The sequence below is a fragment of the Lathyrus oleraceus genome, chromosome 1 (genome assembly GCF_024323335.1).
Source record: "Lathyrus oleraceus cultivar Zhongwan6 chromosome 1, CAAS_Psat_ZW6_1.0, whole genome shotgun sequence".
Taxonomy (NCBI): Eukaryota; Viridiplantae; Streptophyta; class Magnoliopsida; order Fabales; family Fabaceae; genus Lathyrus; species Lathyrus oleraceus.
This window is the reverse complement of record NC_066579.1, coordinates 346932221-346944911: the sequence shown is the minus strand read 5'-3', so window position 1 is coordinate 346944911 and position 12691 is coordinate 346932221. Positions and strand designations below refer to the sequence as shown.

The 12691-nt window shown below is 36.5% G+C and overlaps 2 pseudogenes; both read right to left on the bottom strand.

Annotated features, from left to right (window-relative positions):
• Positions 1-890: 890 nt before the first annotated feature.
• LOC127106156 (tubby-like F-box protein 3) lies at positions 891-1556 on the bottom strand (annotated as a pseudogene).
• A 681-nt stretch (positions 1557-2237) lies between these two features.
• On the bottom strand, positions 2238-3168 carry LOC127106148 (protein NRT1/ PTR FAMILY 7.3-like; annotated as a pseudogene).
• Between the last annotated feature and the right edge of the window lie 9523 nt (positions 3169-12691).

The window sequence follows — 12691 nt, the reverse complement described above, 5'->3', positions numbered from 1 at the left end:
AACCTCTCTCTCGCGTACCCTTCGCTTACCCATCACTCTCAGCGTCTCACTAAGAAATCGCTCCAGTACTCAAACTCCCATCTCCCTCACGAAATCGCTCAAACATCATCTCTCAAACCTCTCTCTCGCGTACCCTTCGCTTACCCATCACTCAACAACGTTAAGCAACAAAAGCATAAATCCATGGTTTCACAGAGACCTCAAGCAGAAATCTCACCTTCGATGAGACGGCGAATCAAGTGCTTAAATCTTCCGGCTCCTCTCTTCCAATACTGGTTCTTTGATGTTTGGGATTAGGGTTTGCCTTTGGGATTTTCCGCCTCCAGGTTTTTCGGGTTTTGGATTAGGGTTTTAATTTTTGCTTTTCAAGTTTTCAATTCCGCCCCCCTTACTGATTTTCTCTCCCTCTCTATTTATGTTCTCCTGATTAGGGTTTCCAAGGGGGTCTTTGATGTTCAAAAGAGTATCTCTGCAAAGCACTTTGGATGTTCAGAAATTGGATTGACCTCTTTGATGCTAGGTTCGAAAATGGTAATCTGAACCTTCGTACTTTCTTTTTTTGAATTTGTCTCAATTCCTCTTTTGGATTACTGGTGGAATTTTACCGCCTTGCTGAGTGTTTACGTTTTTTACTGCAGTGAATTTCTATTGCCACTATGAGGTTTATGCTGCAATAGCCCTTGCTTCTTCGGTGTTACCGGTTCGTCTGAATTTCAATAAGCAATGCCTCTTTGTTCAAAAATCTGAGAAAACAAGTCGCACAAAGTGTCTAAATTGGTTGTTGTGGCTCACTTGTGATCTTGATACTGTTACAAATTAGGTCTGCTACCTGATGTTGCTTACTGTTTTTTTTGCAGGTTATGGTTCATGGTAATTTGGTGAGAGAAATATTAGTTAAGAATGTATCTTAATAATTCTGGCTGACTCATTCCTTTGTCTTGACTAGTCAAAGGTACAACGGATTGGAGATTCTCTGCACGGGTTGATTTTGATCGGAAGAATGGAATTGATGGAGAAGTATCATTTCTGCTGTGAAGAAAACGAGTCTGTGTCGGGGCCTCGCCTCCAGGTTCAACAGCTGCGGCAGGGATGGCATCCATAACACATTGCATTATCTTAGGTCCCCTAGAGCCCAAAACATTCAGATCATATGAGCCATGCACGATGGGATAGTCGTCTGTAGGAACTCTTGGAGACACTTGCTTGAGACTAACTAGCTTGGTCGAACGAGACTTTGCAACTTTGGCTCCATAAAATGGAGGGTGTGCATCATACACGGTAAATTTGGTGCCCAAAAAGTTTGATCTCAATTTCCCAACATAGGTGCTACTACCTCTTGATACATCATCAAGGTTTAGAGATATGATATAGTCAGTGTGGGTTGCACGCCGACACTTGCGTGCAGCAAGAAGGAATTTACCGTCATCAGTTGAGGCTTGGTTTAAACAGAGAAAAAGATAATATGTTTGACAGTTAAGATTTCATTTGATATAGCACCGAATGAAAGAGTCCCATATGTTGCCATCCGATTGCAGGAGTCTCTGACTGAACTGCATGATATTGAATGAGATTCATGATACTCGCATATGATGAATGGATGCAGTAACAGGTCTGATGCAGAAGGTGTTAAATCCGGTTCCTTGTGAAAGCATTTCAGCAAAAAGTCCTTCGCCTCAGCAGACAGTTGTTCAGGTATTGGTTAACTCCCCTTGGTAGCTTGGTCATGAGCAAATGGAGGTTAATTGGTGAAGGGTTGTAATTTGGAAACACTTGAACGGTTGTGGTCTGTTTTAGCCTTGTCAGTACAGTCATTTGCAATGCCATTTGCAGGTTCAGGTTGGTTGATTTGTTTGGCATGTGGATCAGCAGGGCTTAAATGCAAGATCTGTTTGATGTAAATGAGGTTTTGTACCAGCTGGATGAATCAAAATCAAAGGCGAGGTAGTCATGATCAAGGTTGACTTATCCATCAGTTCATGCTTTTTGATGATGAAATATTATAATGCATCCTTGCCCTGTGTCTGCTTGAGGTTCAAGGCAATGTTAACTGATTTTACATGTTGTTGTTGCTGCTGATGCAGGTTGAGCACTACAATGGTTTTGCTAGCAGGATAATGCATAAATCTTGACTGAAGTATGTCATGTCACACATTTGGATTCATCAATTCCTTTTGGCATGATGGCGTTGCTCCATGTTTAGCACTTTGGTTCTGGTTTGGGTATGTTTCTTGGTAGGTTTATGTGTGTTGTATTCTTCTAACACGAGTATCATCATCTCTCTGAATACCATAGAAGCCTTCTCCAATTGAGTGTACTTGAGATTTCACTTTCCTCAAGAAGGACACAATTACTTGTGTAAACTTAGAGAAAGGGTTTCCAAAACTCTTATAGTGTCTATATCGAAGAGTTCCACTCAACAACAACAAAGGAAACACAGGCACAACCAGTACATATCCAAAATCCCATCACCCAATGTCCTGTAATCGCTATGTAAGCCAACACAGTCTCAGCAATCAGTGATCCCAAATTCAATGCTACGTAAAAGTAGCCATAAATTAAGGTCTTTGATCTTTGTTCATCAGGTTCTTCTTCATCAAATTGATCAGCACCAAGAGTTGGTAATGCAGGGTCAGAAACTCCACTTCCTAGGGATATTAGGTATATTGATATGTAAAATAATGGAAACTGATTTTGAATATCTGATTCACATGGCACTCCGTTTTGTTCACAACCATGAGGTTTTAGGAAAAAAAAGAAGTGAGCTGACAGGGATAACATCACCAAGCCTAAGATGAAAACAAGCTGGAATATGATGCAAGTGAGATATCTTCCCAAGTATGAGTCACTAAGAAAAGCTCCAATTAAAGAGAAGAAATAAGTGGTTCCCATCCATATGCTAAATATGCTTGCTGCCTCAACATTAGTTTGTTTCAATACTAATTTTGAGAAGAGAACCAAATTTGCTTCAACTCCAGAGAAAGCCAATGCAATCAGTCCTTGATTCACTAACAACAACGATGCACTCCTCCATCCACCAGTCCTAGCCTTCAAAGCAAGTTTTCCATAAAAATCAACGGATCCATCTCCTGTGCAAGAATTGATACACTTCTCCTCATGCTTCTAAACTTCAATAACCTGAGAGCTAGAATCTTCTCCATTTCCGTCCATTGTTCGTCAAAGACTGCACTAGATAGGGTTTAGGGAATTTGGGTTGACTTTGGTCAAAGTTGACCAAAAAGTCAACTGTTGACCAAAGTCAACAATTGGTCAAAATTGTCAAGACTTGTACCCCCCCCTTTTTTTTTATGTAGAATCAAATGTGATGGTTTAGAATGATGTGAAATGAATTGAAATGGTTTGAAATTTGATTTGAAATTGTTTTTTTTCTTAAAAGGATTTTTATGACTTGAAGGCTTGACTTTGGAAAAGAACATAACTTGACTGGCAATATATGTTAACAAGGCCATGAAATGATGGTATAATATTAGGATTTGAAAGGGATATTCATGAATCAAGTGGCATGATTGGCAATTGGCTTGTGACACAAGAAGGTTGGTTGTTTGGATGACCAAGACCATATGTGCATTAACAATCACATGAACAACACCATGACTTTGGACCAAGACCAATCCTCATATAAGTAAGGTTAGGCCAAGCATGCTAAACAAAAATAAAAACATAAAAAATTCAAGACCAAAATCGGGGTATGACACTCTTTAGCAACTCTACCCATCGAGTTGGGCGTATATAAGGTCTTACCAATACTAGTGTGAATACATGAAGGGGAATCTTTCTATCACCTTATTTTTTTTTCATATTTTTTGTTGTCACTGTGGTACACCTGCCAGGCCAAGAGAATGGGAGTTAGTTCCTTGGTGCCGAAGATACGGGTCTTTAAGGACATTCCTGAGTTGTCACCCTTTGCTGACTGGTTCTTCCTAGTTACTCCCCTTCATCCCTTGGCTCACGTGACCGTTTGTAGGGCCGAGCCAGAAGTAGGGGTTAAGTGTAAGCTGTTGTTTCTCTATTGTTGGTTGGCAAAGCATTTCCTCCTGAAGAATGGTTCCTATGTAAGAGTGAGACTTTTATGATGAGGACTCATATCAAAAGAAGATATTTATAGACTTTATCGATAGACTGGGTTATCTTGGAGGCGGAGTTCCCCCCGCTGAGGCCGGTAGGAAACATTTGAATCGTTTAATTGACGTTTCATTGCTGATAGGAACCTGCCCTCTCGAGGATCTGCGGGTTGTCTTTGTTAAGTTTGAAACTTCTTTCATTATTTTGTTGTTAGTTTACTCCCTTTTTGTGTTTGTGTGGATAAAAATCGTGTTTTCATGTAGACGTGATGAAGAACTAAGTGAGGGTCCGGCTCTTGAAGCGGGGATTACAACTACTCGACGCTGAAATAGATTGTTTGCTTCCTAAAAGGAGTTGGAGTTTATGTGTAGTCAAAATACTTATCTAGCTCAAAAATTGAAAGAATGCACTTCTATGAGTCTTAGGGCATTCACAAAGTCTTTTTAGAATGTGTTGCCACATGTGGAGTATTTTCATCGTCCATTGGTTAATTCGTGGGAGCAGATCCGACCGGGTCAGATATTCCAGGATGGAACCGTCATTTCTATTATTGAGTAGGCCCCTGTATGAAAAAAGTTAAGATATGAAACAATGTTTGAAAAGCGTTAAGATATGAAACAATATTTGAATGTAACTATGTTTTTTACTATTTTATCAATGCTTATTTTATTACTTGTACAAGATTTATTTATTTTGTTTTATCGTCAAGGTTGCATTACTTACAGTCGTATCCTTCATGCTTTTTGCGAGATAGAGGAGCGTCGTGGTTTTATTTTATCCCTGTGATTACGGGCTATCAGTGCACGTCATTTATAAAAAAAATGTCAAATTCTGACAATATTTGAGCAAGTTAGAAGCATATAAGGAAAATAATTGGAAAAAACAATCTTGGGTGAAGAGAGGGACTTAATGAGAAAATTGGTGGGGAAAAATCAAAAATATGCTAAAGCCCTTGATTTTACGCGGACATAACGTGCCCATGCTGCTTCTAACACGCTCGTGCTGAAGTAGTGATGGTGCAACGTGCATGCGCTGATAAGTAGTGTGCCTGCGTTGTATCTGTTTGTCTGACACGTTTTTCAGCAGCTTTATAAGAGAGAGAGAGAGAGAGAGAGAGAGAGAGAGAGAGAGAGAGAGAGAGAGAGAGAGAGAGAGAGAGAGAGAGAGAGAGAGAGAGAGAGAAAAGGGGTTCAACTACCAAGACCATAAAGTGATGTTTTATAGCATATTTTGAGCTTTTGGAGGTCATTGAAGCCATTAAAGAGCTTCTTCTTCAGTGATTTTTTATGATCTTCGCATCTACGCTATTGGTAGTGATTAACTCCAGCATGAGTAACTAGATTCCTATAAGTTAGGTCAAATTTGATTATGAACTTATTTCTATTTGATTGGGACATGTGATCAGATGATGTTAATGTAATTGCTTTGAATCTTTGTTATTATTCAGTTATTGATTGCCTATTGTTTGTTACGACATTCAATTTGATCTTGATAATAGTGATTACTGACTCTATGGCTCTTTATATGACATGCTTTAACTGTTGAATTCTCTAATTGACTAGGGATAATATAATTAGGAATTATGACTTAGGGATTAACGAGCTCTATTATCTAGTATAACATTATAATTGGCCTGAGGGATCGGGGAATTGACGCTTAGGTTAGTGAGCTACCCACTAAGGGATTAAGTGTAGTGGCAGAGTTAATCAGTAGTGTAACTCTGTATTCACTTCATGTATGTTAATGTGTGTTTCATCAATCAAGTAGAAATAAGGGATTCTTACAATAAAACCTGGGCATTTTTCTCATAATTGTTCTAAAAAATTCTCTCTTTCATTTTCAACCAAAACAATATGAAAAACCCAATGTTGATTGTTTTTAATTACATTGCACAACATACCTTGTTTTAAGTTCGCAATTCCTATGGAGACAAATTTATTTTTATTACTTCGATAACAACACTAATACACTTGTTAGTAATATTGTCCATCAAGTTCCTAGCATTGTTGTCGGAGATTGTTGATATTTTCAACAAGGCATAGCGTGCGACTTGTTTTATTTTATTTTGCTTACTTTTAATTCTGTTAATTTTAATTTTAATTTTAATTTTTACTTTGTTCTATATTGAACAATGCTACTATGGTATTATTTTCTATGTTTATGTGAGGTTTGGATTCAACGCTTCTCCTGTGGGATTTTAGAATAAGAGAGAACCGTTCTTGCAAACCAAAGATGGTGATTCCACCACAACATACATGGGGGGATTATTGTAGAAGAACTGATACTAGTCAGATATCACGGGAATTCCAACCTGCGAATCATGTGACATTTAATATCAAAAGCTTGGTAATGTCGGGGTTAAGAGACAAACAATTTGATATGCAGACTATAAAGGATCCTCGGTAACATCTAATTATGTTTTATGAAACATGCTCAATGTGAAACCCGGATAAGGATATAGTTGATCAAGTGAAACTACAAATGTTTAGTTTCTCGCTGACTAGCAGGGCAAATGAATTGTTGCAATGTATACCAAGTGGTATTATTCAGACATGGAAGGAGTTAGAAGACATATTTTTAGGGAGATACTATTCAAATGAGAAGTTTGTGGAGTGAAGAACAACCATCACAAATTTTAATCGGGATGAATATGAGTCATTGTTAGAGGCGCGGGAAAGGTTTAAACTTTTACTTCGCAAGTGTCCAAACCATAACATGAACTCCATGGAACAATTGGCATACTTTATTGGTGGACTGACAACTCTTTCACGCATGTTTCTTGATGCTTCGTCAAGAGGTACATTGAGAACCAAAACTAATGATGAGATAAGGATTATCATTGAGAATGTATGTCATAATGAATATTGTCCTAGCAAGCAGGGTACACAAGAAAGAAACATTCACGCTACCGACTCACAAACAGAGATTATAGCTCAAATCAAAATGTTAACAAAGAAACTGATAACAACAAAGGTAGTTGACACAAACGACAACCATATACAGGTCCTTCAGTGTGAAGTATGTGGGGGAAACTATCCAAATGGGAGTTGTGCGGCTATGAGAGAGTCAGAAGGAAGCATGTAAACTTGCAAACAAATAGTTCTTGTACTTTAAGTTAGAGAGACCAAAAATTCTTTCAAATAGGTAACCATTTTCATTATAGGGAAAGTCAAAGAAGATCATCCTTAGAGGAAGACTTGGAAAATTTTAAGCAATTCTGGATGAAATGGTCAGAAATCATAGAGAGATGAACCAGAGTCAAATTACCATAAACCAAAGTATTGCAACATCAATCTAGAGTTTAGAAATACAAGTGAGGCAGTTATCTCACCAAATAACAATTAAGAGTGAATCTTGTCAAAACATTGAATTACGAAACTAGAGTGTGATAACAATGCACAAGGTAATAGAAGAGAAAAAAGCTATAAAATAGAAAAGAAGGAGGTGGTAGTTGAAAAAAAAGCCAAAAAATAGTCAGAATTGAAGGAAAGATCCGAGGGCGAAAAACATGAGGAATGTGCAGAAAAGGACGTGAGGGGTTACACTCTTGATCAGTTTATAGACAAAGACTCGCCATGGAGGAGGACTAAAAAGAAAATACCAAATGATATGAATCCTAAACATCTAGATTACAATATTCCACCTTACTCGTTCTTGAAGAAGAAGTATAAGCAAAAGCTTGAAATAGGGAAATATAAAAAGTTCATGGAAACATTAGAAAGTTCATCAGACATCACAAAGAGAGTCTACAATGTTACCAAATTGATGTAGTAGAAGAAAGTGTGCAAAAAATATTTGACACAAAGACATCACCCTTTATGATGGATCGGGTGATTGTGAATTCAATATAGCAGGTGGAAGATGAATCTGAAGTGGAAATAACAAAATGCTTGTGTCAATTCCAAGCGACTCAAGATGAGAATGACACGAAAAAAATTAATGAGTTGGGCAAAAATGAACAACAAAGCCAATTTCCATAGCCTTAAGATCTAGAGTTAAAATAAATGCCAAAACATATGAAATATCTCTTTTTGGATGAAAAACCGTTGCAACCAGCAATAATCAGTTGTTTCTTATCAGCTCTGTAAGAGAAGAAATAATTCTGGGTTTTGAGGAAGAATAAAACAACATTAAGGTGGTGTATAAAGGATCTGAAAGGTATTAGTCCAGCCTATTGCATGCATACAATTAAGCTCGAAGAAGAGTTCAAACCCTTGGTACAACCACAAAGAAGACTCAACCCCATTATGAAGGAGGTGGTAAGGAAAGAGGTTTTGATGCTACTGTAAGGCATAATGATTTAACCAATTTCTGACAAGTCATGGGTGAGTCTCGTGCATGTATTTCTCAAGAAATGAGGTACGACAGTCATTCAGAATGAAAATAACGAGCTTATCCCATCCCAAGTTGTTATCGAATGGAGAATGTGCATTGACTACAGAAGGTTGAATCTAGCAAGCAGAAAATATCACCTTCCACTACCCTTCATGGATCAGATGTTAGACAAGTTGGCATGAAGAGATTACTATTGCTTCTTAGATGGCTACTTAGGGTACAATTAGATTGTAGTAGATCTAGTGGACCAAGAGAAAACTATATTCAGTTGTCTATTTGGAGTGTTCGCGTACCGCATAATTCTCGTTGGGCTTTACAATGCACCCACTACTTTCCAAAGGTGCGTGCTTTCTATCTTTTCAGATATGATTGAGTCATCAATAGAGGTATTTGTGGATTATTTTTTCAGTTTTTGGAAATGATTTTGATAGTTGTCTTGCACACTTGGATGCCGTCCTCGAGATATGCATTGAAACGAAGCTAGTTTTGAATTGGGAAAATGTCATTTTATGGTTACTGAAGGTATCATTTTAGGGCATAAAATCTCCTCGAAAGGCATCGAAGTGGACCAAGCCCAAATTAAGGTAATTTAAAAACGTCCACCTATGGATGTAAAAGGAGTGCAGAGTTTCCTGGGGCATGTCAGTTTTTACCGATGATTTATCAAGGATTTCTACAAGATTGTTAAACCACTATGTAATCTACTAGTGAAAGAACATAGTTTTGTTCTTATTGATGAATGTTTTTAAACTTTTTATGTGATTAAGGAGAAACTTGTGACTGCCCCCATAATCGTAGCACCAAATTGGGACCTCTCCTATGAATTGATATGTGATGTTAGCGATTACGCGGTGGATGCAGTTTGGTCAACGTCATAATAAATTTTTCCATGCCATTTATTACGCTAGTAAATTTTTAAACTAAAATTAGGTCAACTATATGACCACATAAAAAGAGTTACTAGTCGTAGTATTTGCATTGGAAAAAACTTAGGCGTATCTAATTAGGTCCAAAGTTGTTATTTTTACAGATCATGCAACATTGAAATACATATTCAATAAAGGAGATTCCAAGCCTAGGTTGTTGCGGTAGATCTTATTGCTATAAGAATTCGATATAGATATAAGGGATAAGAAAGGGGTTGAAAACGTTGTTGATGATCACTTGTCACAGTTCGAAAACCATGAAGTAACAAAGATAGATAAAAGCATCAACGAGAAATTTCTAGATGAGCATTTGATGGAAATTAGAAAACGACCCTGGTTTGTTGATATGGCTAATTATAAAGCGACAAAAAATGTTCTTGATTATTTCACATGGCAACAGAAAAATCAGTTTTACAAGGAGGCACAATATTACTTGTGGGATGAGCCTTATTTGTTCAGAGTAAGTGTTGACGGGATGATCAAGAGATGTGTAGTGGGAAAAGAAATAGGGAACAGTGTGTGGCACTGCCATAGCTCATCCTATGAAGGTAATCATAATGGAGAGTGAACATCATCAAAAATACTTCAATGTGATTTTTGGTGGCCAACAATATTCAAGGATTGTAAGGAATATGTGCAAAAATGCATTGAATGCCAGAAAACAGGTAATATCTCTAAGCGAGACGAAATGCCACAAAAAGGTATAGTATAAGTAGAACCTTTGATTGTTAGGGAATGAATTTTTTGGGTCATTTCCCTCGTCCATTTCTCATGTTTATATTATGGTATGTTTGGATTATATTACTAAATATGTTGAAGCAATTGCGTGTGTGGCTAATGATGCCCAAAATTGTTGCTAACTTTTTGAGGAAGAATATTTTTACTAGGTTTGGAGTACCCAGTCTTGATCAACAATGAGGGACGCACTTTTGCAACAAATATTTGGAAAGTGTGCTAACAAAATACAACGTAAAGCACAAAGTATCCACGCCTTATCATTCATAGACTTGTGGACATGTAGAATTTTCCAACAGACAGCTAAAGCAGACTCTGGAAAAAACAGTTGCAACATTAAGAAAGGACTGGTCTAAGAAGTTAGATGACGGTATGTAGGCATATCAAACAAATTTCAAAACTCACCTGGGATTATCACCATATATGATGATTTATGGAATATCTTGTCACTTACAAGTTGAACTTGAACTTAAAGTATAATGTGCTATTAAGTTTTTAAACTTTGATGAAAAAGTTGTAGGTAGAAAGCGGTTGTTGAAGTTGGATGAGTTGGAATAAATAAGATTGAGAGCTTATGATAATGCAGTAATATACAAGGAGAAAACCAAGAGGTATCATGACAAACACATTGTGAGAAGGAATTTTGAGGTAGGCCAATAAGTATTGTTATACAATTATAAGATAAAGTTGTTTCTTGGGAAATTGAAATCCAAATGGTCAGGTCCATTAGTTGTACATAAGGTATTTGGAAATGGTGTTATTGAAGTACATGATCCTAGAGATACAAGGACTTTTATGGTGACTGGAAAACGAATGATGGTTTATGCAAGAAGGGAGATTGTACTAGAAATGGGGCTTTGGTACTCGAAGAGCCACATGCATTTGAGTCAAGCTAATAACCTTAAAGAAGCGTTGAATGGGAGGCAACCCATTGGATTCAGTAAAACACTAACTTTTATTTTGTTAATGTTATTATTAGTTAGGAAAAAAGGTTCTAACTTATGATTGTTTACCCAAAGTGAGAATTGTTTGATCATTCTGCTAATGATGTTTGTTTGTGCCTGTTCCTTTTTCAGTTTAATTACTGCCTTACCTTTTAATAGAAAAGCAGTCACACTAAATAGAGAATAAATTGATCGAGATCAAAGTGAACTTGTTGAGTAATGATTGAGGAATAAAGGGGACACCACTGCTGCTACTAAACCACATATATCTAAACTTGCGAGGTTTGAGCCGTAATATTTCCATTGTTTACTTATTTCTTTTTCTGAGTGTATCCATGCAATTGTAATATCTAGAATTTGCATTTTATCTGTTTAAATTAGGTTGATATGATAAACACACATATAGGTAGTTATTTGTGAAAACTTTGCGGCCTTCTAGACCACCCTTGCATTATGAATGATATGCATTGTTAACCAATTTGAGTCTTGCCTTTTCCTTTGTTTACTTAGCCTATTATAAGCCTTGACTTGAAAGATATAAATTTTTTCAATCTTCTTGGAGTTAGGTAGATAGATTTTAATTTTGGTATAAGATAATTATTAAGCTTGGGGTTGCTCTTGGAAGTTAGCAACATTTAAGTTTGGGGTTAGGGGTACTAGAGAATTTGGTCTAAGAAAAGAAAAAGAAAGAAAAATAAGATGTCAAAACATGGCATTTTAAATAAAAAAAGTGATGAAAAAGAAAATCAAAAGACCACAAGTTTGAAAAATCTCTAGTACCCAGTATGAAAGAAAGAGTGATATGAAAGGGATACGATAACAGAAGGACAAAAAGGTACATAACTCCAAGGTTTAAGCCAATTATCTAAAAACTATCCTACTCTGACATAAGTCATGTTACAACCGAAAAAGTCCTCAAATATGGTTGTTTAAATATGATCTAACTGATTTTATAGATAACTTACTAATTCACTGGTTTTTGCTCTTCTATGTTGATTGAGCGAACACCCTTGTAATTAGTGCATCATAGTGAGTAGAGAGACAGGTTAACTAGTGGAGCTGGAATAACATATCAAAAAAATGATCAAACACGCTGAAGCCTCTGGATTTTGCGCAACCATAACGTACCTATGTTTCCTCTAACGCGTCCGCGTTGTATTTGTTTACCTGACACGTTTTTCAATAGCTTTATAAGGAATATATATATATATATATATATATATATATATATATATATATATATATATATATATATATATATATATATATATATATATATAGAGAGAGAGAGAGAGAGAGAGAGAGAGAGAGAGAGAGAGAGAGAGAGAGATAATAGGGGTTCGACTACCAATACCATAAAATGACGTTTTAGAGAAATTTTGGAGCTTTTTAAGGTCATTGAAGCCATTGGATAACTTTTTTTTAGTGATTTTTCATTATCTTTGCATCTATAGGCTATTGGTATTGATTAATTTCAGCATAAGCAGCTAGATTCCTCTAGGTTAGGTCAAATTTGATGATGAACATATTTATATTTGATTGGGACATATGATCGAATGATGTTAATATAATTGCTCTGAATCTTTGTTATTATTCAGTTATTGATTACGTTCATTGCCTATTGTTTGTTACAAAATTCAATTTGATTTTGATAATAGTGATTACTGTCCC